The sequence below is a fragment of the Lontra canadensis genome, unplaced genomic scaffold (assembly GCF_010015895.1).
Source record: "Lontra canadensis isolate GAN:19392208 unplaced genomic scaffold, GSC_riverotter_1.0 scaffold7, whole genome shotgun sequence".
NCBI classification, from domain to species: Eukaryota; Metazoa; Chordata; class Mammalia; order Carnivora; family Mustelidae; genus Lontra; species Lontra canadensis.
The window spans coordinates 34,959,354-34,986,422 of record NW_022631001.1 but is presented as its reverse complement, the minus strand read 5'-3'; the positions used below and the strand labels follow the sequence as shown (position 1 = coordinate 34,986,422).

At 51.7% G+C, this 27,069-nt stretch overlaps 1 protein-coding gene across 1 annotated transcript in view; it reads left to right on the top strand.

The window, feature by feature from the left end:
- Nucleotides 1-27,069, top strand: part of DKK3 (dickkopf WNT signaling pathway inhibitor 3) — a 45,649-nt gene that overhangs the window by 14,660 nt on the left and 3,920 nt on the right. The gene's annotated exons all lie outside the window — the stretch shown is intronic.

Genomic DNA, 27,069 nt, shown 5'->3' with positions numbered 1-27,069 from the left:
TGGCTTGGAAATGCCTGCCACACTGAAGAAACTTTCTCTGAAATGGAAAAGAGATTTGCCGTTCAAAAGGACAAAATCCTGTGCTGTTCAAACCTTAAAATACCATAAACCTGGGCTGAATTTTCAAGATTTAAAATTCCCAGGTGAATTCAATTACAAATCACGGCTAAGCACCCCCTGTTTTCCTTTCTTCAAATGCCGGTGTGTGTGTATTAATACGTATGGTAACCCGAGGAGGCCCCTGGAAAGTCACACACCGTAATCCTGTATGCCTGTCTAGGAAATTCATTGCAGGGGCGTAAGGTGCTGGTCTGTTTTTACATTCAGCTGTGAAAGGGGGACAGGCCAGCGCGGTTCGTTATTCTACCCGAGGGCCCCTGCGATGGTGATGGGGTCTGACATCTTTTCATGAGGCTTTTGTTCTGAGGCCTCAGTCCTGCTCCCTTCACGGGCCAGTGGGTGGGCTGATTGATGTTGGGCTCCTTGTGAGCAGAAGGGTCAGGAAGAAAGTGGCTTGCGGGAAGCCAGAGAGGGGACAAGCCATGCTGCAGAAATGAGATGCTTTTATTTATAGAACTGTGTCCCCAAACAGGAAGAATCTTGCCCAATTAGCCAGGGCCCCATTTTGAAGGGACGTGTCCTCTCATTAAGGTACGGTTGACAACTACAAAGCTTAGCACATCATGCCTTTGCTGTCTTTCCTGTTTTCATGTTAGAAGAGGAGCTAGAAGAGTGGGTTCGTTTGTTTTTCCAGCCGAACATAGCTAGTTTGAACCTACAGGTTCAATCACGTTCAACCAACTCCGAAGATTGCTCAAGATATGAGGCCGCAGGTCTCATTTCACTGCCCGAAACAGCCAGATCATAGCAGTTCGACTAACCAAGACCACCTTGACCCAGAGAATGATCAGGGTCCAGGTGGGGTACCGGCTTCGTTTGCTCCCTGTAGCCTGACATTTGAGGCCAGAGTCGCCCTGATCAGTTCAGTGGAATTGCTGAGGGCACCATGACAACATGTCACTGGAGGTTTATTTTAACGGAAGACGGCATGAATCTGTTAGAGAAACTCAGTCCGCTCCCAGCAGCCCTGCCTCCTGGAGAGTCCGCTGGGCAGGGAGGCGGGGGTGGCCGAGTCCCAGGAAATGCAGCCCTTCCCCATCCATCAGTGTCCAGGCAGAATGAAATCTGAACAAGGTGTGAGGCCCACCTGGGCTCAGACCCTGTCCTGGCCCTGACAAACTCTGACCTCTGTGATTCAGTTTCTTCAGTTACCCAATGGGGCTAATAATCCCTGATTGACAAAATTGGGCTAGAATCTAGGAAGGCAAGGTTTATAAAAACTCTTTGTGTAAGGCTCGTTATTACTGAGAAGTAATTAAACTGCATTCTCATCGGCTTCTCTCCCGGTTCCCAGCAACCTACTGCAGAAAGAATGGAATTTGCCGGCAGCTGAGGGTTCGTGTGAGGCCTCCATGGGGCTTCTCTCCTTTGATGTTTGTAGCCTGGGGCTAAGTTCTCCAGGGGCCCACCTCACCCTCTGAGTCACAGGCTTTGCCAGAAGCTCTATGCTCAGGTTGACTCACCCTGCCGTTCTTGTCCTTGCAAGTCATTCCTGTCATGTGTCTGGTTTGGGCGTTGGGGATACACTGGGGGAAGGATGGGCCACGGTGAATGACATGAACAGGGATGGTCAGGCGCTGACAAGTTGCGGGAAGTTGGCAGAATGTGTAGACTTAGGGTTGTAAGAGCGATAACATAGTCTTGTGCAAGCCTGCAGGTCTCCAGCCCTATAACCAGACATCTGGGTACGTTTGCATTTCTAGATTTATAGTTTGAGTTGACTTTGTGATTTCTGGCCAAGTATAAGGCCCTCATGCCTTAATCTAGTAGGAAAAAGTTATAGGAAAACTTGAGGAGTTCTGGATCATTCTGAGAAATGGATAAACGATCCCCAAGTAAAAGTTGATGTGGGTGAGCAGACGTTAAGAAGCAGTAGGCATTTCTTTTTAAGCTATAAGTTGAGTATATTCCATTGTACTCTCCTCAACCTAAAAGTCCTTCCGAAAGAAATTCATTAAATATACATGATTCCACATCTCAAATCAAAATGGTATGCAGTTAACAAATGAGTTTTGTATAGGCTTCGTAAGTTGATATGAAGGGATACTTGCAATAAAATGTTAAGTGAAAAAAAAAGCAATCACAGAGCAGTATACGTACTATAGAAAGTATAGAAAATACACTCTACATCTTGAGCATATAAAAAAAATCTCATTTTCAGAAAGAAAAAGTATGCATGAAAAACTGAGCAAAAATACATGTTATGTCGTTAATAGTAGATAGCCCTGGAGAAATTGAAACATGCAGCAATTTTTCCTTTATCAATTTATATACCCATTTTTAATGTTTTAAAAAGGAGCTTCTGATTTTTATAATTTTGTCGTAAATGTCTAGCTATACTTTTAAATGATTTTGCAAGTAATTTCACTGTGTAAGTCCTGGAAATGAAATGGCTCAGTCAAAGGGGGTGCGTCTCTAACATTTTGAGAGATACTGCCACGTTTTCCCCCGGAAAAGTTGTACTGATTTTACCCTTAGCTGCAGTTTCTGAGACCCTCCGTCTCACCAGCCCTAGCCTATGGTGGCTGTTCCAGTGGGCAGTCATCTAGATCTTCTTTTTGTTTATATTTCTTGGGTTATTAGGTCAAGGGGAATGGCTGTTTTCAAGTTGGAAGTTGTAGCAAATATAGAAGCTTCACAGATGTAGCATATCCTTACTCCCTTTCATGGGGAGAAAGGTCAGTGTTGTATTCCAGGCTGTTCCCAAGACCAAACACCATCTGCCCCACTGTGGAGCAGATTAAGAAGGTGTGAAGTTCCCAGCGGGGGTGGGGGGGGGTGAGGGGGGATGGGCGGGGGAGAGAGATGATCCCAGCGTTCAGTATCCATGTGAGGAGGCTGATGGGCCAGCCATGAGTCACCCTGGGGGAGTGGGTGACGGGGACATGCAGGCTACTGCCTTCAGCTCTGCAAACTCAAAGAGACAGGCACGCCCTCCTTCCTTCTCCCCACACCCTTCCACAAACACCCCAAACTGAGCTTGGATGCCTCCTGTCGGAGGCCTGGAGAGCACATCAGCCGGGTGGCGAAGGGCCTGGGGACAGGCCGATCCCTTTCAAAGTGTGGCTCTGTTGCTTAGAAGCTGTGTGATTTCTTTTTTTTTTTAATTTTTAATTTTTAATTTTAAAGATTTTATTTATTTATTTGACAGAGATTACAAGTAGGCAGAGAGGCAGGCAGAGAGAGAGGAGGAAGCAGGCTCCCTGCTGAGCAAAGAGCCCGACTCGGGGCTTGATCCCAGGACTCCAAGATCACGACCCGAGCCAGAGCAGAGGCTTTAACCCACTGAGCCACCCTGGCGCCCCGAGCTGTGTGATTTCAATGAAATTTCTTAACTGCCCTAAGCCTTAGTTTCCCTACAGGTACAGGCGGTTCATAAATTACCTTCCATATAGTGTTGTCCTGTGGATAAAACAATCCAGGTCAAAAAACAAAAACAAAACAAAAAAACACACGAAAAACAAGTCATACATTGCCTGGAATGCAGGAGTGAGCCATCAGTAAATGCCAGCCGTTGGTTATTACCTAATTACCCCTAAACCAGGGCTATCAAAATTCCCAGTAATACTTATTCAACTCATTCATTTATTTGCACATTTATTGTGTATCGGACCGATAAACGCGAAAGACAGTCCCTAACATCAGTGAGCACCCAGGCTGGCATTTAAGAAATACACAGGTCATTACAATGTGAATTCCAGTTTCCTAAGGCAGAGGTCGTCCGGGGCCTGGTGGGAGCTCTGTGCAGAGGCCAGGTCAGGTAGCAGGGAGGACTTTGTTGGGAGACAGTCCTTCATTGTCTCTGGCATTTCTGCTCGTTTTATAAACAGAGCCACTCATTGCCCCTCTGCTCCAGACTGTACAGCAAGCAGCCTTGGGAGACAGAGCTAGCTCCTTCTCTTAGGCAGAGGAGAGCGGGTGTGACTCCAGTCCATTATGGAAGATTTGGGTTCTCTAAGCTGGGCATTCCTCAGCCCCATTGCACACCCACTGAAAGCACAACACCCCCTGGGCCCCTCTGGATTGCCCCAGGGAACTTGGAACCATTGCAAACGCACTGCTCTGTACTGTCAGCGATCAGGTCCTTTGACTCTGACCCAGGAGTCTGGTGTCTTCTGCTGCCATCCATGACACCGTGGAAGGCTCACTGGTCATCTTGCAAGTAGACTAAAGTCTTAGACCCTTCACGTTTCTCGGCAGGCTTCCAGGAAGAGGTGACCCTTGAGCTGTATTTTGAGTGATGTCTAGGAATTCTTAATTGTGGGAAAGACGGGCATTCCTTGCAGAAGCGTTCTTTATTCAAAGTCAAGGGGGTGTATGGAAATAAGACCAAGTTTGAGGAACACTACATAGTTTTGAGTGCTACAGCTGGATGTATGCTTGGGACCACAGCAGAGGAGGCTGGGGAGGGGCAGAAATTAAATCAGCAGGGGCTTCAGGAGCCCAGCCAAGTTAGTAGCATCCTGCATTGGGAACATTGAACATGACCTATACTAGATGTACTGTGTGTTCAGGTTCCTCACAGTCCCCAGAAGAAAGAACCAGGAAGGCAGGATTTAGATGGTGGACACATTGGTGGGGACACAGCTTTGCTTAATCCTGCTGAAATTCAAGGTCTGAATTCCTCGTGCCCTACAAATTTCCTGGCCTCAGAGATTGGAACCTGGAAATTTTTACTTAAGAAGTGGAACAGTCTGCTTTTGCTTGATGCCACTAGCTAGTGACAGTGATTTAATTTGAAATCTCATTAGGCTGATGATGTCTGCTGCAGAACAAGCCGATTTCTGTGGTTTCTGAGTAGGCAGAGCATGTCGGGGTGGAGAGGGGGTGAAGAGCTCCCCATGCGGGGGTGTGGCTGCCCCCCACCAGCAGCCTGGGCCACGTTCGCCCTGGAGCCTTTGCATCCTGGCTGCAGGATGCATGGCTCTGCCCTTCCTGGCCCCTAGACATGATTCTGCAAAACCCAGAAAGCTCATGAGTCCATTTTTTGTTTAGTTTAAAAAATAACATCAAGTGGGTGGGCGCCTGGGTGGCTCAGTGGGTTAAAGCCTCTGCCTTCGACTCAGGTCATGATCCCAGGGTCCTGAGATCAAGCCCCGCATTGGGGTCTCTGCTCGGCAGGGAGCCTGCTTCCTCCTCCCTCTCTGCCTGCCTCTCTGCCTACTTTGTGCTCTGTCAAATAAAATAAACAAAATCTTAAAAAAAAAATCAAGGGAAAGAAAAATAGTATCAAAGGCCACAACATCCCACCATATTCCCTCATTTTGTCCATACGGCTCAGAAAGTGACTAGATCGACCACTGCCTCTCCAGATCCACCTCTTTCTCATTTTGGGGGCAAATCTTGGTTCAGACCAACCCATCAGTGCTGTAGTGTATTGAGTGCTCACTAATCACTAATGCCCGTAATTACCTTAATAGTAAGAGGTGATGATGAAGGTAAGAACTACCATTCCTTTGTGGAGTTCTGGCTATGTGCCGGGTGTGCTTGGGATCTGACCAACTGCCGCCTGGGATCCACGTGACAACCATACAAGGCAGATACCCCGTTGATCCCATTTTACAGATGAAGTAACTGAGGCTCAGAGCAGTCGTACAACAGAGCTATGTTGTAGAGCCAGTACTAAAAGGAAAAAAAAAATCACTTAACTCTTGTTGATTGCTAAAGTCCCAAAACCCATGTTCTTTATGGAACATTTTTTAAAATTGTGGTGAAATACATAAAACTTAAAATTTATTATCCCAACCATTTTTGTGCATACGGTTCAGTAGTAAACACATTCACACTGTTGTGTAGCCAATCTCCAGAAATCTTTTCATCTTGCAGAATTAAAACACTATTCCCATTGGACTATCTATAGTTCCCGGCAGCCTCCCTGCCTCCTGGTTCCTGAGCCACCCTTCGGCTCTCTCATGAACTTGTCTACTCCGGGGACCTCATATGAGTGGAATCATACAGTATTTGTTTTCTGACTGGCTTGTTTCACTTAGCGTAATGTCCTCAGGGCTCATCCACGGTGTAGCATGTGTCTGACTTTCTTTCCTCTTTCATGTTGAATAATATTGCGTTGTATGTATGCGCCACATTCGGTTTCCATTCGTTTGTTAGTGGACAGTGGATCGTGTCTGCCTCTTAGCCCCAGTAAATAATAATGCTGCTGTGAACACGAATGTGCTAATAGATCTTTGAATCCCTGATTCTAGTTCCTTTGGGTGTAAACCCGAAAATGGAATTGCTGGGTCATATTGTCATTCTGGTTTTAATTTTTTGAGGAAACTTCATACTGTTTCCCATGGCAGCGGCCCTATGTACAATCCCACAAGCGGAGCATGAGGTGGGACTCTTGTTTTGCCTCTTGGTTTCCGTGAATGTAGGCACTGGGGGACCCGAGGGCCCAACCTGAGCCGACGGGCTGGATGAACATCCCTGGGCTCTGCAGCCCTTGGTCAAGGCTGTGCCTTCCCAGCGGTGGCCCCAATGGCTGCCTCTGGGTGCGGCAGCCGCAGCTTCAAGGGGTGTCTTTGAGGTGTTTCTGCCACCTCTACCCAGAGGTCCTCGCCCTCGCCCCAGCCTCTGACCCCAGGCTGGCTGCAGGCAGGCTCGGGCTCCATCTTGGAGGTCCATCTCTAGGATGCAGAGATGGGATTTTCTTGACCATTTGCCATCTATGACCTCTCCACACCTTCTTGTGTAAGACACCCCTCACTGTGGTCTCCTAAAAGAATCCTGGAGGCTTTCAGAGGCCTCCACTTTCCTGTCGGGGCACTGCTGACTCCTGGGGCCTCACTTGGGGCCTCTGACTCCTAGGGAGAAGGTTTGGTGGAGGTGGCAGCTGTGTTTTAATTCCCACTGGTGTAGGGAGGGCTTCCTGGGAGGAGGGCCAGAGGACAGGACCGGCAGAGGCCTTGGTCATGCCCTGTCCTCCTCTGGCTCACAGGCAGGGCCAGGGCAAGGGACCTGGTGAGGACGGGGACCCACCGTCACGCCCCACATCTGATGAGCCTCCCCGGTCTCCCTGTCAGGCAGGAGCGTCTGCTCGCCACGCCACGTCCAGCAGACTGTAGGAAAAATGATGAGGGATGGGGTCACGGAAACGTTTGCTCAGACCTCCTGGCACCGTCGAGCGCTGCAGTCATTTTCATTTTTCACCTCCACTTCCTGGAAGAGGAGGAATAAACAAGACACTTGGGTTCATTTAGGGGAGCACCGTGCAGTGGGACTTGGAGTCTGAAGCGGCCCAGGGTGGAATCCTGCTCCTTGGGGAGCGCCCCTCCCTGCTCTGAGCCCTGGTCCCTGCTCTGTGAAAGGACGGATTAGTGACCACTGGCTGGGGGCACAGGGTGGGGGCGGGGGGGTTAGAAGTAAGAGACGTGTGGAAAGCATCCCTACTCAATAGACGCTTAGTAAATGTAAATGCTTCTCCATCCTGCTTTCCCAGACCCCTGGGGGCAGGAAGCTTGAGCTGCCTATGAGGAGGTGACAGATCAGTAAATATTTTGTCATAAGGTTACCATCTCTGAAAACACAGTAACTGAGAAACTTTCTCAGGTGATGGCTATTGACGTGCTAGACAAAGCACAGATAAAGCAATATGGCACTGAGTCACAGACTTACAAGTGGCAGAATTCCCAGGGACCTTCAAGCTCCTCTAGACCGCAAATGAAAACCTGTGGCGGGCGCATTGCCATTCCCTGCCCCTCCCCCACCACCGTTACTATGGCAACCATTGCTAATCAATTGCAGTCCTTTCCTAATGAGCCCAGATCAGGCTTTGGAGCTTGAGACAGCCTAGCACTTCAAGCAGCCATTGGTAATCAATTGGAAGAACACTATACTTAAAATCCATTTCTTATCCCCGCTCTAGACCAAACCTCTCATTTTGCAAATGAGAAAGCAGAGATGAATTTTCTCCAAGTCATGCAGCTCCTGGAGTTGGGACCTCCTGTCCACTCCAGTTCAGTGGGCCTGGCATTCCCTGTTCCAGAAGCTGGGTCTCGGGACCACTGTTCCTGGGACCTCTCCGGTTAGTTAGAGAGAAGGTGGTCTGCTTAACTCTGAGAAAGATGATGAAGACCAGTGGAAAAGGGTCTTCTCAGGCCCAGGGAGAAAAATCAGAGGCTCATCAAGTGGCAGCCTGGAGAAAGGTCTAGAAAACCATGAGCCTTGGGAAGGAAGGGACCTTGTCCTGTTCACCTCCATATTGACAAGGGGGTAGGTGCTTAGTAGTGGAGTGAACAGATTTAGGGATGAAAGCTGTCTGACCAGGGAGGAACTTGGGGAATGTAAGCAGGAACAGAAATCCCTGAAGATAAGGTTCACGTCTGCAGATGACGTCTTTGCTAGAGAAATCATCTCTTCTGTGTTTTCTTGGTCTCGTGCGCTTGTCAACGTTATTGAACACCTGCTGTTTGCTGGGCTGCTTCCCAGGTGTTTTAGGTTTCATTTTCTAATCCTCACAACCCTGAGAAGTAGATAGGATTTTACAGAAGAGGATACCAGAGTTTAGAGAGATTAAATTCCCAAGATCATGGTAGATGGTTGAGTGGTAGAATTGGACTGGGCACCCTGGCATAAATTTTGGCCTTTTCAATCAAAAGGTAAATTTCTGATAAAGTCATGAACTTTTGCAGCTGTGATCCCAGGTGCCTTTGAAGAGGTCATCACAACCCCTCCACTGCTCCTTACCTCCCTGTCATCTATATCGAATCATTAAACACCCCCGCCCCCAAAATGAAAAACCACAATCACCAAAGGACAACTCCATGGCAGTGAACACTGGAACCTTTCCCTCCCGAGGAGGGCAGAGCCTCCCCAGGGTCATGGGGAGAGGAGGGCAGAGTAGGGGTGTTTAGGAAATGGAATCTCTCACCCACTCTCGTTAGTTCTTGCCACCTGTCGGTGTGAGACCCGCTGCCCCTTGATCATTCTAAAGCACTGGAGAAAAGCATTTTAAGTGGGTGGCATGTGTCCCTATCTGAGGAAGTTGGCCACCGGCACATCTCAGTGATGTGATGTGGAAAATATAGCCCCAGGGAAACAGCCCGAATTTTCCATGGTCTCCTGACTTCAGGGCCTCTCTGAAGAGGGAGCCGGCACCAAGGGCAGGGAGAGCCCACTGCCTCTGCCTTGTGAGTGGTGGTCAGGATGGAAAATGTCGGGGCTGGAAGACAGTGGCGGGCCTGCACCCAGGCTGTTGGGTCCCCGGGAGGCTCGAGGTGCATGGAGGCCAGCAGCCTCCATCCATCTCAAGCCCTGGAAGCCATGGGATGTAGGCTCAGCCCCACAGGCACAAATTTCCCCACCCAGCACCCTTTGTTTTTTTCCACTGCTTCCGGGCCCTTCCTCCTCCCACCCCACGACAATGTCTACAGGGACCTCCTTCCCCAGAGAGAACACACACCCTGCAGCAGAAAGGCCTGTATTCCTGCTCAGTGCCTGCCTGGCAAAGCTGCTCCCCCTGCTCCCCCCGCCCCCCTGCAAAGAGCCTTGCTAAGATCTGGAGGACGAGGGAAAACAAATATTCATTGAGTGCCTACTATGTGTCAGGTACTGTACGACCATTTCATATGAGCTCTTTTCTTTAATTCTTACCAAACAGGCCTAAAACTGGGAATACTGGCACCGTTTTAAAGACAAAGAAGCACAGGGTGGCTCCATCAGTTAAGCATCTGCCTTCATTTCAGGTCATGATTTCTGAGTCTTAGGACCCCTGCTCATCCGGAGCCTGCTTCTCCCTCTGCCACCCCCCACCAACCACCACTTATGCATGTGTGCACTCTCTCTCTCTCAAATAAATAAAATATTTTTTAAAAATAAATTAAAAAATAAAGGCAAGGAAGTGCAGAGTGACCTGCCAAGGTCACACAGCATGGAAGTGGCAGTGCTGGAATTTGGAAATAAGTCCATTTTACTCCAAAGCCTAGCCTCCTCCTGTGCCATGCTACATCACAGAAGAGTCAGGTGTGGTGGGTCACCCAGAGGGATGGGGCGATGGGCACATGCCATGATAGGGGCCACACTTACCTCTTCATCTTCCTGTCGCTGGTGATGGTCAATGACTTCCCCAGGTTTCCCCAGAAAGGAGAAGCGAGGAGGGAAACAGACCTGGGGAGCTTCCCCGGGGGGCAGTGGGTCCTTCCAGAGCCCATGGCCTGGCTCTAAGCTTGGCTGGACTCCTCGGGGCTAGTGCCCCGTTGTGAGGACGAGTGGCTCCGGGGTGTCTGGGGCAGGAGACGTGAGTGTGCCGGGACTACCTTCCACAGGCCAGTACACACAGCTCCGGCTCTCCCTTTCCCCACCATCCCACCCAGAAGCACCAGCAGACGTGGCCACTTGTGTTTTCCACACCTGAAACATATTAAGGACTTTTCCAGGCTCATTAACAGAATTGGTTCAACTTGGATGGTTTAATGATCCCACAAGCCCCTTCTATAGCCCTCGCAGTGGTAGAGCGTTGTGGGTAGTGGCAGGAGGAGAGAGGACGATGGCTAAGGGCAGGAGAGAGGCCAGGACTGCGGGGTTTGGAAGTATGTTCAAGGCGCGGGGCAAATGCCAGGCTGGCTCCCCCGACCAGCGCCTGGCACAGGGCTGGGGAAGTGACTTTTTTCTACACCAGGGGTGGGGGTGGGAGGCACTGACACAACTTCGTGTTTGTTTCATGTTGCCTTCATTTTTCTTTTTATCCTGTTTTTTTTTTTTAAGTTGAAGGAATTCTTTGAGAGGTATTTTTAAAAGAGGGCACGAGATTGGAGGCACCAAAGCTGTAGTTTTTCAGCTTGGATATGCATGAGAATCACCTCCTTAACCTGGATAGAACTTGTGGAAAAGAAATCTGCATTTGTCTTCACTAACTTTGAAATACAAGTGGCGCTTCTTTCAATCTCGAGCAGGCAAGCAGGCGTAGGCAGCAAGGCAGTGTTACTAAGGGTGCCCTTGTAAGCAACTCCAGCCTCCTGTTCTCGTCCTGGCGCGGAGGTCCGGAACTAGCATAGGCACTCACCCCTGCTTAGAAGTTTAGCTCATTCCCAGGCCTGCTGGTTGGCTTCACTGTGGGGTGCATTAGTAAAGGAGCTCGTAACACTGTGTCTCAAAATACTTTGGTAATTGTATTTTGGTCTGTTGTCTTTGTAATCTTGTGTGGTTTCCTCTCTTCATCTAAAGGCATTATTCTGAGCCAGGTTCCTTAGGCTTCTTTTAGCTGCCCATAGAGTCCATGGCACGAAAAAGGTGAAGACGGTCTGGTTTTTTATTGTTTTGTTTGTGTTTTGTTTTTTAGAGAAAGAGAGCGATGGGCAGGGGGTAGTGGGCAGAGGGAAAGGGGGAAGCAGGCTCCCTACTGAGCAGGGAGCCTGATGCAGGACTGCATCTCAGGACCCCGGGATCGGGACCTGAGCCTACTGAGCCTACTACCCAGGCGCCCCCTCTGTTTTGAAAAAGGCCAGTGACCAGTGCCCACGCTGGGGCCTCTGAGTCATTTGGATTTAGACATGGCCTCTCAGGCAGAGGGGTTGTTGAAGGGGATCTGTGGCAAATCCCGAGTGGAATCCCTGCCACTGTAACTGGGACTTGACCCTAGTCCCAGAGTAATGCCAGCCTCCATTCAGGCAGCTTGAATCCTAAAGACCATGAAGATCCATTCCCAGGACCCTGAAGTTTGAACAGATCCTGGTCTCCAACATCGTGGGGCTCTTGAAGGTGCTGGGATTGGGGTCCGTCTCAGATGGGGGAGTGTGCGGGTGCACCCAGATCTGCTGTTGTCACCGGTGTGGCTCAGATGGGGCCTGTAGGCTCCTGCTGCTCAGGACTCCGGCAGAGGTCAGCCTCCTTCCGGGAAGGCTGGGGGCCTCTGTCGCCACTCTGCAGGTGGCCTGCCTCTTGAAGTACCTCCTGACCCCTGTCTCCCTCTGAGCCTCTTTCACTGAGGGCTTGGCTGGAGGATACAGAAGAGAGGTCCAGTGGGGGAACTTCAGCCTGTCAGGAGGACCCCTGCCAGCCCCCAGAGCCCGTTGTTTCTCAGAGAAGACCTCACCCGCTCTGCTGAAGACTCCAGCGCCAGGTCTTTGGGTTGGCCCAGAAGAGAAGAAAGCTGAGTTCGTCCTCACCACCCCGCAGTTCTCTCCAGTATGTGTGCCTAGGGCCAAGTGTCAGAACACCAGACTCTGAAAAACTAGATACTGTGTAGACACCATCTCCACGGGCTAAGAAAGGACATGACATATTTACTACTTTCTTCCCAAGGCAGAGGAAAAGCATTATGAAGGGACTCGGTTGGGCTGAGTCAGCTCACTGACTCATATGAAAAGAGTGCACGAGATACCAACTGAGTAAATACTGTGAAATTCTATCCATCCCCGATGAGGGAGGAAGAGGGATCCCGCCCGCCATGGGCGTGTGGGAGCTTCATCCCAGTCTGCAACACGAGGCACTGGCTGTGCTCGCCTCTCATCACACAAGTGTAAAGGCCCAGGACACACGGCCCAGGCTACAGCTCTGCTGTCATCCAAGGCTAAACGCTATCCATCGGAGACGGATGCCAGCACCAAGGGGAGCTCTGATTCTGGTTGCCTGTGTCACAAAAAGTGGCCGAGGCCTGACAGGACGGGAGACAGAGGGCGGCCGTGTGGGAACCAGACAGCAGCATCAGTTCAGAACTAGATAAGGAGGAAGAAGAAGGCCATGGAGATTTGCCTGAGGTAGCTGAGTTTGTAGAGGAGAGGCCAGGAAGCCTGAAGCAGCTGCAACCTTCCCTTTAGACCAGTGGTGAAAAGCCTGTGAGAAACAGGAACCTTGCAAGACATGCCCTCCCATAGGCATTCGTGTCATGGCTTCCTGGAGCCATCTCCTAGGAGACCTACCTGCGCTATCCCTGATCCCTCTCCCCCTTAGGAGGATGGTCACAATTCTGTGTCTCCTTCCAGGCCCCTGACACATCATAGTTAAGGGGCGCTCTTGGGTCCTCAGACACTGCACGACCCTGAAGGGCCGTCCATCACTGCCCAGACGTTGCTTTGGACACCCGCCATTCATTGCCCAGAACATTGGTTTTAAAAGACAGAAAGCATAAAGACCCTCACCATGGATCTCTCTTCTAGCACCAGGGGGTCAAGATTTGGATTGGGGGTGTCCTATCTCCCAGAGACCAATCAGGATCACTGGGGGTGCCCCCAGCAGGCAACTCCAGAGACTCAACCTCAACACAGATTGGTATTTTATGGAAAATCACTTGAATTCCTAGAAATGCTAGCTCTGCTGTACTTTTTTTTTTTTTTAAGATTTTATTTATTTATTTGAAAGACAGAGATCACAAGTCAGCAGAGACACAGGCAGAGTGAGAGGAAGGGAAGCATGCTCCCTGCTGAGCAGAGAGCCCGACGTGGGGCTCGATCCCAGGACCCTGGGATCATGACCTGAGCAGAAGGGTAGAGGCTTTAACCCAGGTGTCCCTCTGCTGGACTTTTAAACTGCGAGTGGAGTCATCCAGCCAAGGAAAATGGCACCAAACCTGCTTGGCCTGGAGGGCAGCCAAGGCCCACAGAGGCTGTAGTGTGGCCGAGGCCAGAGAGGGTCAAGGTGGAGATGAAGGGGTCACACCGGCAGCCACCAAGCTCTAGGGCAAAGAAGCAGATGCTTGTGGAACTGGCAGCCTGGCTCTGAGTGGCGTCTCGAGATCGCTGAGGCCCCCAACCTGCCATGCTTCTTAGTGGCCTACCCGCAGGGCCCGGCAGAGGCACTGGCAACTGTGGGAAACACCACTCTAGTTAACTCTTCCCCCACAGTCAGTGGGGCAGAGCAACAATATGTCAGGCTCGTGGATGAAATGTCAGGAATTCGGAAAAGGTACAGCGGCAATGCTTCGTCTTCGCTCCACAGTTTGTGAGCTCGGACTTGAAGCCACGGGTGACTCAGTGGCTAAGGCCAGAACCATCTAGGGTCTCTGCACTCAGCATCCAGCTATTGCCTGGGACCCTCGCTGAGGCTGCCCATCTCTCCATGCGGCCCTGTCTTCCTCCCAACATGGAGGCCTGGTTCAGAGGATCTCTCAAGATAGAAAGAGCCAACCGGAAGCTACACTGCCCCTTAGGACTCAACCTTGAAAGCCATGCATTGTCACCCCCTCTTCCTTCGGTTGAATTAAGCTTGTCACTAGAGGCTGTGTGCTCTCTGGGGGTGAGGATGGGATGATGAGATGTTGGATACGCTGCCCTTCCAGTTTCTCCTTACTTCTAGAAACAATCCCTGGGTCCAAAGATGCTCTAAGTGCTCTGGGTGAGAAGATGCCAGGGCCTCAAATGCAGGTCTCAGGGGTCTTTGGGGACTGAGCTTGGGCTGCCTGGTGACATCAATGACCAAGCAGCCAAGGGTTGCCTTAGCCTACCCATCAGAGGGAATAGTCCCCCCACCCCCAACCTGAATCTTGGCTTTTACATGGTGGGTCTTGACAAGTCTTATAAACCTCCTTTCGTTCTTTGAGCCCAAATGCCTACCTCTCTTCACCCAGCTTCTACTGGGGTGGATACAGAGGGCTAGGGCCACCAAGGAGACAAGTGTAGCTGCCCAGGGGGAGAGTCAGGGAGGGCCTCATTAAGGAGGAGACGTTTGTGCTGCTCCTTAAAGATGAATCAGTGAGGGCATTTTAGAAGTAGAAACTGTGATTGAGTCTTAGGGGGGTGGTGAGGAAATCCAATAGGAAAGCAAGGTGGGAACTGACCTCTTAGGCTGGCCTGAATTTATAGGCTCTGTACGCCATGCCCAGTTTGGTCTCCAGGTCATGGTTGGCAGGAAAAGTAGAAAGAGATTGAGTTGCAAGGTAGAGTGTCCTCAGGGTGAAGGTCTTGTGGGGACTCAAAACTTTTGTGAATTTGGTAGAATCCAGGACACCTGAGCCCTGTAGATCCAGAGAATGGACATTCTTGACCCTCTTGCCAACTATATCTAGACGTCATTGATGGGTAAACCAAAAAGCAAGGTTATTAATTTGCAAGAGTGAGGAGCACCGCTTTCTAGTGGCAGAACAGTTAAGACCCCATCCAGGACACCCCCTATCTGGTACCAGGGTCCTGGGAAGCCCGGTTGGTGGTCTGAAGTTGGCTGCAGAAGAATTCATACCACGGGAGGTGGATATTGTATGGGGGCAATTCACTGGTTCTAGGCTTTGCCTGCTGCAGCCAGAGTAGAGAGCTCCCTACTGCCTGGAGCCCAGGTCACTGGGGGACACACCTGTTTTCTGACTCACTCCCCTCTTGTCGCATTATTTTATTATGCTTGTGTCGCAGAGGCTGTCGGGCTGTTCCCGGGCCTGGAGGGCCTCCTGTCTCCTCCATTAGGTGTTGATTGAATTAGCCGGACCTCAGCTTTCTTGAGGGTTCCACTGTTAGAGCTTTCAGGATAATTATGATTAGGGATGTGCGTGATCAGGTCTGTTTTAGGAAGACAGTTTAGGCTGTGAGCCTGGTGGAGAGGCTGGTGACCAGCGTCTTTGCTAGCACAGTGGTGCCAAGAGTAAGGTGTGAGGTGGGGGAAGGGCCCTCTGTGAGGCCGGCCAAGCCCTTCCCCACCTGGGACTCTGAGAGCAAACCCTTCTCTCCCAATTCCCAGGTGCTGGCAGGAGCAGAGCCAGCACAGGGGCAGGAGGTGGAGAGGGAGTGAAGCCTGCTTTGTTTCTCCCCGGCTTTCAGCCTCTCCTCCTGGGATCCAGTCCAGATTCAGTTCCTGGGAACCTGGCAAGCACCTGGCTCTCTGGAAGCAATTCTCCTACAGTCCCCTTGGGACCTCGGACAGGCCGGGCACCACCTTTCTTGGGCCTAGGGCGGGGCCTGAACAGAAAAAGCACTACTGAGAGCGGCTGCTCCTGGGAGGCCTGGCTCAGCCCGGCCTCCACTCCTGGGGGCCATGGGGCTCCTTGAGGGTGGAATGCATGAGGAGAGGTGGGCCCTGCTCCCCGAAGGATGGGAGAAGACTGAGCAGTCGGGGAAGTTAGGGTTCACTTGGACAATTTGTGCCTTTCGTAATACTGAGGATTCTGTCTTCCATCGCTGCTGTTCTTACCCCTCAGGGACATGCTCATGGGCAGGGGGCAGGGCCGGCTGGGAAGGCTAAGGACAGGACGGCTCCGGGCAAGTTTCTGGATCCTGGCTCCCACTGATGGCCATCTGACCTTGTTAGGAGCCAGCAGGTCTGGGTCCATAGCCCAGCTCTTCAGCTCACAAGCTGTGTGACTCTGGGCAAGTTACTTGAGTTTTCTGTCCTTCAGTTTCCTCATCCATAAAATAGAAAGGAATAATAACCATGCCTCTCTCGATGGCTTGTGAAGATTCCAGGAATTAGTGCTTCAGTTGTAGGACAGCTCTGGCAGACAGGAAACAGGACATAAGCATTGACTGTTAGGTCTGTTTTGTTATTATCATCCTAGGGAATCCAGAGGCCTGTCCTCCAAGTACAGAAGCTGTTCCTGCCCACATGGCCCCCTCCAGGGGTCTTCTGCTCCCAGCTGAAGGCCCCGAGTCCAGAGTGGGCTGCCTGATGTCCTTGCTGGTTTGTCTTCATGGGTATCTCTGTGGTCACTAGTCCTTCCTCTTCAGCCTCCTCCTGCCCAAGGCCAAGCTCACTCTGTCTTCCAAGAAACACTCCTGTTGAACCTTGTTGATAGGTTTGGCAGATAAAACACAAGATGCTTTGTATCATAAGAAAGTAACTTTTAATATAAGTCTGTCTCATGCACTATTTGGGGTATACTCTCCAAAATACTATTCATTTTTCTGAAGTTCACGTTTCACTGGGCATCCTGAGTTCTTATTTGCTAACTCTGGCAGTCCTCCTGGGAGGCCCCAGAACTAAGGGGTCTCGTGTTTGTGACAAGGAGTCAGTGTGTGTGTGTTGGGGGGGTGGTCAGGACTGGGTCCTTTCCTCATACTGGGAGACTGGAGGTGCTCCCGCACTGGGTGTTGTGACATTGTCGGTGGTCTGGGACCCCAAGTGCCTGGCAGGCTCCTGATGGCTTGAGCAGCAGGCGTCTTGTACAGATGGAGTGCTGTGTCCTCGGTGTGGTTTGACAAAGGTCAGACCCAGGTGAGAGCTCAGTGGTTCCACCCCCTGTCGGCGAGGGAAATGGGGGGTGTGGGCTGGAAAGGGCTCCCTACACTGTTTCTAACGTCGGTGGGGCGACAGTGCTCACTCAGTGAGGACTCAGGCACATGAAGAAGTTTCCTTTGGAATTAAATAGGGGCCTGACTTTGACAGGGGAAACCTCACTCAGGCCTAAAGAATGTGCTGGGAAGTTCTGAGTGTGGGGCTGGCCGGCTCTGCAGGTTGGCAGCAAGACAGGATCCCTGGAGGAGGAAACAGGCTTTTGTCTAGAACACCCTGTCTCCAGCCCTGAAGACACTGGGTGGTGTGGAGGCTGGTATGGGGAGACAGCTGTCAGAGGGTCCCCGGGCCGGGTGGTGGTGGGGCAGGGACCAGCAGTGGGGGGAGGGGCAGGAGGAGAGGGAGAGCTCCGGGACTATTTCCCAAAGGCTCCTGGCACTTAAGGGTCCAGAGAGGGTGTTCTCTATACCTGGTGTGCCAGCCCAGCTCAGGGGGTGGGGTGGCTGCACACATTCCTCCTTCATGGGCTGGGTGGCCTGGGGAAGGAAGAATTGGCAGGAAGGGCCCCAGGGGACCCGGGCTGCCGCAGACATCAGATACTGGCTCCTGCCTGGGTTTTTCCAAAAGGCAAGGTATGCTTTGTGGGTCGGGCCAGAACTCCTGGTGAAGTTTGGGGCCCCCACTTGTCCTGAGCTGGCTGCAAGTTTCCAGTGCAGGATCCAGGAGTGGGGGGGTGCCCTTCTGTGCTCGAGACAAATGTGCATTTTACACGTTCCTGCGACTGGCCTGATTTTAAGGTCAAAAAAAGGCTGAGGAAGGGGAAAATCTGACTTGGAAATCTCGTGGAATGAAGGGGAGGATCCCTGCTGCTTTCTCTCAGCATCTCTCCTAGCCTTTTTCCTGGGCCCAGCCTCGGGGTCCCTGCCCTCCTGCAGAAGCAGCACCTGGGCCCCCAGCAGGCCTGTGCCCCGGGGTCTGACCCGTCTCCGTAGAGCACTGGGTTGGCCTTGAGCTCTGGCCTTGCCACTTCTTCTCCATGACCCTGATGAGTCACTGCCACGGTTTCCTGGTCTATGAAATGGGGCTCCTCTCATTCGGTTTGGAAGGCAGCAAGGATAGATCATGGGTGCCAGGGGTGCCTAGCGCCTGTGGATGATTGTGTTGTTTTCCCTTGCACACCTCCTATCATCCTTGGTCAGATGTTAAGTCCTGGGCCTCCTTGTAGTTCTGCATGACTGTCCTCCTCCCGCCTTGCCCCATAGCAGTGGGCTCCAGGTGAAGCAGGAGGACCTCTGTGGGGATGTGTGAGGAACCCTGGCTGAGACCTCATATTCTGGGCCCTTTGAGTAGAAAAGGTATTCCACTAATAGGACAAAATCAGTTGGTTAAGTGTCTGCCTTCCGCTCAGGTCATGATTCCAAGGTTCTGGGATCGAGTCCCGTATCCGGCTCCCTGCTTAGCGGGGAGCCTGCTTCTCCCTCTGCCTGGCACTCCCCCTGCTTGTGCTCACTTTCTCTGACAAATAAGTAAATAAAATCTTAAAAAAAAAAAACAACAACAACAAATCCACTGGTTCAAGCTTAATCTTAGAAAGTTGTTCAAGCTTTTCCAATGGCACCTCTAAGCTTCTTCGGGAAGGTGAGCCCTGCAGATAGAGGTGCACCCTGGGGGCTAAGTCCTGGAGGCAGGTGCTGTTCTAAGCACAGGTTCCGATCTCCCCTCCTAATCTGTGCAATAGCCACAGGAGGTTCTCATTTTACAGATAAGGAGACTGAGGCACAGAGAGGCTCGGTCATTTGCCTGAGATCACCCAGATTGTGAGTGAACCCATATTCAAGCCCAGGTGTGTGCCCCAAACCTGTGTCTGTCTGTCATGCTGCTCCAGGTACGCTTGGCACCAGGGGCCCATCAGGGGGTGGAGGAAACCAGAGAAAGCCAGCAGTGTGGGGAGTGCACGGACAGGGCTGGAGAGGGTGGCAGGCGTCCCACGGGGGGACAGCTCTCCTGGGTGCCCAGGGCCTTCCCGGGTGGGCAGCCCTCAGTCCTGGGCAAATCAGGATGACTGTTCCCCACAGTCTGCTCTTCTCTGTGGGAACATCTCAGCTCAGGAGGTGCAGAGGACAGAGAATAGCCCTACGTGTGGGAGGGACATTGTTTATCTCACAGATTGTACCATCTGTCATCTTGGGATCCTTCAGGGGCACGGCCACCCCATGCTCTCAGGGCCAGGAAGTGACCATCCACCCAAACCTCAATAACCAGAGAATGGGCCTGGGGTACCAGAGCCTAGAACTTTCTGGTTGATGGGGCGGCTCTGCCAGGAAACCATGTTCTGGTCCCTGAGATTCAACATCCATCAGTAGGTGCCAGGGCCTCCCCACCGTCCTCCTCTGTCTCCTCAGGGAGATGCTGAAGCTCGGGACCAGGGGCTGAATGTGGTGGGAGATCCCAGAGGAGAGCCATGGCTTGTTGGGTGGGGGCAGGGCCAGTATTAGATTCTTGAGGCAACAAAGACTCAGGCTGGATGACTCATGTGTTTTCTCTGAAGGGTTCTGGAGGCTCGGAGTCCAGAATCCAGGTGCTGGCAGGGGTGGCTGCTTCTGAGAGCCCTGAGGGGAGGACACATGCAAGCCTTTCTCCTTGGCTTGTACATGGCTATCTTCGCTCTGTCTTCACATCGTCCTTCCTCCCCATGTACCTGTGCCTAAATTTCCCTTTTAAAGGACACTACACCCACTCTAATAACCTCATCTTAGTAATTCATCTACAATAATCCTGTTTCCAATAGGGTCACTGAGATAGCGGGGGTTAGGTCTTCAACATACGGATTGCGAGGCATAAATTCAACCCACACTGGGCATGTGGAAGCAGCGAGTGTGGTGGGAAGAGTGAGTCTTGGCGTGGGGTGGGGGGGCAGTCTGAGGGACTTGGTTTTACATCTCAGCGTCTCAGACTCCTTCAGTGACCTTGGGCTCTGAGCCTCCTTCTCCGCAAAGTGGAGATTGAAAGAGTTCCTCTGTTTGTTCCTCCCTTATCCTTCTAGTGAATGGCAGCTGTGCGCCAAGCGTGTGCGGGGGGACACGTAGTGGGCGTGGTGCAGATCAGGGGAGCCATTAAAGCTCAAGCAAGTGCAGACACACAGTAGGTGCTCTCTGAACGTCCACTGCTGCCCTCTCCCCTCCGGCCGCAGCGTGCAGAGCTCGGAGGGCAAGCGAGTTTCAGTTGGTGGAGGTCCCCTGGGCCTCCATTTCATGTGTCCTATCCAGAGCCTTGGGCTCGAGTGAACACCATGGATGGCCCTGGCCCAGGCAGGGTCCACCTAGGTGGCCCTCTCCGTGGGGCCTCACGAGAACGAGACAGCCCAGGGCTCCCAAGGAATGTGGGCAGTGCCCTGGCCAGCATGACAGAGCCCAGTGTGGGAGCACGAGTGTGCCACTCGCCCCGCACGGATGCCCAGGGAAGCCTGCCAGGGCTCATGTGCTACGTTCTCCCCACTGCTCTGGGCTCCTCTGATGAACTCTGAACTGGAAAATCAAAGATGCAGAACAGCACCATTGCCATTTTCCACTATTTCATGATGGTGTCAGAGCCCCAGGGCTGTTTCCAGGCCCCGCATCCTGCCAGATTGCCAGCCCCACCTCGCCCAGCTCTGAATGGAGCCCCGCAGGGCCTCTGGCCAGAGCTTTCTAAATATAGCTTCCTCCTCCTCCAGACAACAAAGAACAGATCCTCTGAATGGCTTCCGTCCTGACGCTGGCCTCTGGGCTGTTTGTCAGACTTCCCCAGCAGGGTGGAGGGACGAGCCGCAAAAGCAGGGAGCGGCCAGGACTGGAGAGGAGGCCTGAAGCCTGGTCCTGAGGGACACTGAAGCCACGATGCCCAGGGGCCATGGCCTTGGCCCTGTGTTCCTGCCTCTTGCCACTGGGACTGTGTGGGGTCTGCGACCCTGTCCCAGGCAGGCTCTGCTAAGCTGTCACCGAGGGACAGGAGACTAGGCAGTACTGAAGGAGGAGAAAAATGATGATCTTCTCAGGAGATGGGAAGAGCCGGACTTTAGGGTTGAACCCCCGATTCCACCTCGAAGCTGGGTGATGGCAGATCCTTCACTTTATACCTCAGTTCCTCATCTGGGAGGTGGGGGTGAAACCCCCTGGGGAGGGGATTAGGGAGAACGTGTGTGTCGGGGCATCCATACCAAGGCTGTGTCAGGACGCCATGGGTCGCGGTGTGGCCGTGTGGCTCTCCAGGACGGGCATGCAGTCTGGCGTCTCATCCCCCATGCCCCCTGCAGTTTGCACTGGGCCGTGTCTTTAGTTTTGCCTCGGTGCAGTATGGGGCCCCTCTTCCCAGGCCTCATGGTCTCCGAGGTCCTTTAGAGAGGGAAGCAGCCATCCTGGGCGCAGCCGGGTTCCGAGGCCCCTGTGAAACACCAGCCCAGATGGGAGCAGGTAAGAAAAGCCAGAATTACTGAGCAGAGCAAAATCCTGGCTTTCTCAGCTCCGGGCCTGGCTCTGCTTGGGAGGCACCAACCCGTGTCCCCCCAGCCCCGCCTACTCCATTCTGTTTACCGTAGGAGGACTTGACCTGTCCCTAAGGTCTCTAACGCCAGGAAAGGTGGGACCTTGTCTCCTGCGATTAAGGAGTGAGGAGTGAGGAGACCCAACACTAACAGCCTGGTCGTATGGAAGCCTGCTCGTCCTATAAGGAGAGGCCACGCTGCTCCAGGAACTTCAATCCAGTTGGGCTTCCAGGCCACTGCCCATCGATCTGATCCTCTGGATAGAGATCAGTCAGGACTATATGTGAAATCCCTGCGTGTGGCCAGGGATAGAGACAGAGCTGCCGGTGCAGACGTCCCCCAGTTTAGACAGCCCTTCTGCTGGTAAGCTGGTCTCTGGCAGGGCTGCTCTGTGGGCATAAGGTTTTCTCTTACTATGGCCCCCCTCCACAGAGCACTAACTCAACACAACAGTGCTCTGAAGTCCGTCCTGTTATCGCCCTCATTTTTTTTTTTTTTTTAAGAGAAAGCATGAGCCAGGGTGGGAGGGGTTGGGCAGAGGGAGAAGGAGAGAGAATCTTAAGCAGGCCCCACGCTAGGCTCGATCCAGGGCTCCATCGCCCGACCCCTGAGATCATGACCTGAGCCAAAATCAAGAGTTGGACGCTTAACCAGCGGAGCCCCCGACCCCAGGCGCCGCCCCTCATTTTCCAAAGAGGCTGAATCAGTATATCCCAAGGTCACACAGCTATTAAATAACAAAGCCAGGATTCAAACCTAGTGATGACGGTTCTTAAAGAACAGTTGTAGGGGATACTGAGGGGACACATCTGTTATGCCCGAGTTTTCACGTCCAAGAGACCACCAAGCCAACACTGATGTAAACGCACGAGGGTTTATTCAGCAAGCTTAAGCTTGGGCCCAAGTATACCTGGCACAGCGGAGTAGGGACCTGGACACCGAAGCAGACTATAGTCAGAGGGTTTTTTTGTTTTTTTTTTTGTTTTTTTTTTTTAAGATTTTATTTATTTGACAGAGAGAGATCACAAGTAGACAGAGAGGCAGGCAGAGAGAGAGAGAGAAGGGAGGAAGCAGGCTCCCTGTGGAGCAGAGAGCCAGACTCGGGGCTCGATCCCAGGACCCTGGGATCATGACCTGAGCCAAAGGCAGAGGCTTTAACCCACTGAGCCACCCAGGCGCCCCTATAGTCAGAGTTTTTAAAGGCAGAGTAGGGGTGGGAAAGGACAAAGGGGATGATGTTAGTCTCTAAGGAATTTTGGAAGCAAGGTCTCCAGGACCTTGAGGGGCTAGATATTGTTGCGAGAAAGGTTATTTATTACTAGTAATAAAAATCTTCTCATTAGACCCTTTAGATGTATATCAGTGGGTCATATGCTTGGGAATGATCGCTGACACTATCTTGGAGGTTTAGAGATAAGCTTCACATTTCTCCTATCAAGTGTCCTTGTTAGTGAGATTTAGGTTTAGAAGAAATTTAACTTTATTTACATTTCCTTCTGCCTCAGCCTCCTTCAGTTTTATAGTGGAGGGCGACATTAGGGCTTGGGGAACTGAGTTATTTGCCTCTGGAAGTTGGGCTATTGTTAGATAGCTTCTTTGTTGTAGATCTCTAGGACATTTGTAAACCAAGGGAGACTTCTGTCTTGCAGGATTGTGATCTCTACAAGCTAACTATTTGTTTTTCTTTTAGGGCAGCCAGGGGTGGCTGAGGAATGTCACACATACTACCGAGGGGAGAGGAGCGGGTGGAGAAGGGGGTGCACGGTGCCGGCTTTTGCTTTGTCAAGATGGCTGTACCTATGTCAGGGCTAGACTCGAGGTGGGTACAGCCCTGTTTTTCTTGGCCTCCACAACGTTCACAACCAATAGGCTGGCCGACGATTAGAACAAAAGCCCCGGGCTTTCTCCGGGAACAGTCATGCGGAGCTGACTGACATCCTCGAGCTCCAGCAGTCACCAAAAACGTGAGCAGGGGCGCCTGGGTGGCTCAGTGGGTTAAGCCTCTGCGTTTGCTTCAGGTCATGATCTCAGGGTCCTTGGGATTGAGGCCTGCATTGGGCTCTCTGCTTGAGGGGGAGCCTGCTTCTCCCTCTCTCTCTGCCTGCCTCTCTGCCTGCTTGTGATGTCTCTCTCTGTCTGTCAAGTAAATAAAAAAAAAAAAAAAAAAAACCTTAAAAAAATAACCAAAACAAAGATGTCAGCAGAGGAGACTGAGGGTTTTAGCTTACTGAGACTTTTCAAAAGTGTTTGGCAAGGTTCTGTGCCAAAAATGTTCTCAGACCTCCAAGAAACTGAATGGCTTCACTGGGGCTTTGCAGGGAATGCTTTGTCATGAGGGGAAGGAAGAAATCCCAAAGAATGAATGTGCCCTCCTTGTGATGGAGAATGGAAAACAGCAGTGCCTCGCAGGGTTTGGTGCCTAAGGGGTCTTAGCTCCTAATTTTTTTTAATTTAAGATCTGGAAAAGGAAGCATATAGTGAAAGCATATAGTGAAAACGCCAGTGTCTATAGGATTCTTGGGAAATGAGAAGTCAAATTAATGGAAGGTGTAGGTTTTTTTTTGCTTGGGTTCCCAAATCCTTGCTAACTAACGATCAGCATTTTGTTAGCCAGATTGCCATGGTAACTTACGAGTGGTTTCATCTATCCCACACTTAACTCTCGTGTGCCCCCTAGACGCCAGGTACCGTGCTGGGCGCAGACACAGATTACACAGAGTCACCCTGCTTTACACAAGTGGGAGTCTCTTGGTCCTCCACTTGCTTGTTTTACTTACTGAGGTATTGTAAACAGTACACTGTAAAGAACTACTTCATTCTTTTTCATGTCTGCCCATGGCATTTCCCTGGGAAGTGACCATGTATATACATTGAATCTGTTCCCTCCTGTTCGGCCTTTGCACAATTTCTGGATTACAGTAAAGCAACAATATAGCCTTAAACATATCTATACTCTGATATTTGCCCAAAGTGTCACCTGGACAGGAAATGACAGGGTGAAAGGAGATACAAATTAAAATTTTGGGGTAGGGGGCGCCTGGGTGGCTCAGTCAGTTGAGCGTCTGCCTTCAGCTCAGGTCATGATCCCAGGGTCCTGGGATCGAGCCCCGCATCGGGCTCCCTGCTCGGCCGGGAACCTGCTTCTCCCTCTCCTCTTCTCCTTGCTTGTGTCCCCTCTCTTGCTGTGTGTCTCTCTCTGTCAAATAAATAAATAAAATCTTAAAAAAAAAAAAAAAAAACTTAAAAAAAATAAAGTAAAATTTTGGGGTAGATACTGATGAATTGCCCACAAAAGCATCTTGTTCAGTTTTAATTACCCCCAAAGCATGTGGCAATGCCTCTTTCCTCAATTCCCTACCAATACTGGATATTATATTAGTGTCCTTGTGCTGCTGTAACAAGCTACCATGAATTTAGTGGCTTTAAAACAACACAAATTGGTCGCCTTACAGTTCTGGAGGTCAGAAGTCCGACGCGGGTCTTCGCTGGGCTGAAATCTGAAACGAGAGTGTCAGTAGGACTGCCATCCTCCTAAAGGCTCCAGGAGAGATTCTTCCTTAGCCTGTGGCCCCTCCCACCTTCACAACCGACAAAGTCTGAGGGCGCCTGCGTGGCTCAGCTAGTTGAGCCTCCAACTCTTGGTTTCAGCTCAGGTCCTGATCTCGGAGTTGTGAGGGTAAGCCCCACGGCAGGCTCTGTGCTCAGCGAGGAGTCCGCTTGAGATCCTCTCGTCCTCTCCCTCTGCCCCTCCCCCCACTCCTGTGCATGTGCGCATGTGTGCGCTCTCTGTCTCAAATAAATAAGCCTTTAAAAAAAACCCCAAAAACCAGGGAAACCAGGAGTCTCTCCGACACTGCCTCTTCTGCACCCCCTCCCAATTTCAGAGCCTCTTGCAGTTACCCTGGGCTCACCTGGATAACTAGGATCCTCTCCTTATCATCAGGGCAGCTGACTAGCCTCCCAACTTCCCCCTGTGACCCGAATTTCCCGCTACCTTGTAGCCTGATGCGTCCACGGGGTCCGGGAGTAGGATGTGGATATTCTGGGGGTGGGGCACTTCTCTGCCCACTCCAGATGGTATTAACCTTTTTTTACTCGTGTCCTTTCTACATGAAAACAGGGTATCCTGCTCTTTTAAGTTGCATTTTGTCAGTTATTTGTGAGGTTAAACATCTTTTTCTGTGTGCAGGGGCGGAATGGTTTCTATTATCCTAAGTTGTCTGTTCAAGTCTTTTGTCTCCTTTTCTATTAGATTGCCTTTTTGTTGTTGTTGTTGCTTTCCGCTGAGTTATAAATTCTTGAGGGCAAGGACTTCTTCATATTTCTGTTTACATCCGAGTGCTTGAAGATATGGCCAGATTCAGAGAAACTCCTCAGTGTCCGCTGGCCCTCCCTCCTTCCCTCCCACCCCATGCTCTTGCTTTTCTGCTTTGGAAGAAGTGTCTGGACCTGGATTCTCCCAGCTGAACTGGCTGACTTGAGTGTGTCCAGAGGGCATGATGGTCTTATGGCTTACTTACTGCGCCATGGACTTCTCAAGCCATGATGGGCTCTGGAGTCAGCCTGCAAGTGCCTCCCTCTGCCCCTGGCTGAGCATTTTCAGGTTGCTGGTATGGGAACAAGACAAGCATTTACCCCTCCTTTTGAGAGGAAGGGCCCCTCTCGCTGAGCTGCTCCACCTTGCCATGTTGAGGCCATGACAAGACCCACCACCAGTGACCTGTGGAGCAGCCCCAGGGGAGGGGGGGGCAGGGGGGCGGGAGGGATCTATCTCATGACTCTGCCCAACAGGCTGCAGGGAGAGATTACTTTCTCCTGTTGCTGACCTAGAAATGGAGGCTCAGAGAGGCTAAGGGGACCCCCAACATGGTATGGCTAATTTGGGGTATGGGGACTCTTCCCTACACCAGGCCTTCCCGGGGCCTTCCTCTCTCCCCCATTTCTCCAGCCTGATGGGCACCTGGGCCGCAGCACCCATGCCAGCCGCACCCCTCCCTCCCCCCTGCCGAAGCCAGCAGCTGCCTTTGCCTGGCAGACCCAGACCTGGACCCGGACTCGGAGGAGAGGGGGCCACAGGGAGCCCTGTATGGCCCTTTCCTTCCTGGTCAACAGCCTGGGCTCCCGCTCCTTCTGTGTAGCCGTCCCAGGGCTGGAACTCATTAGCATTTATGAACTCCATCTGCTCTGCTTGGAGACTGGCCCTGCGTCTCTGCTCTCCCCGCCCTGGATGTGTATGTGTGTGTGGTGGTCGGAGGGGCGCTGCACACAGATGCCATTGTGTGAACTGGGGCGGCAGCCCGGAGGGCAGATGCCCAGGCGAGCTGTGTGGGCGAGGGCCCCCTAGCCAG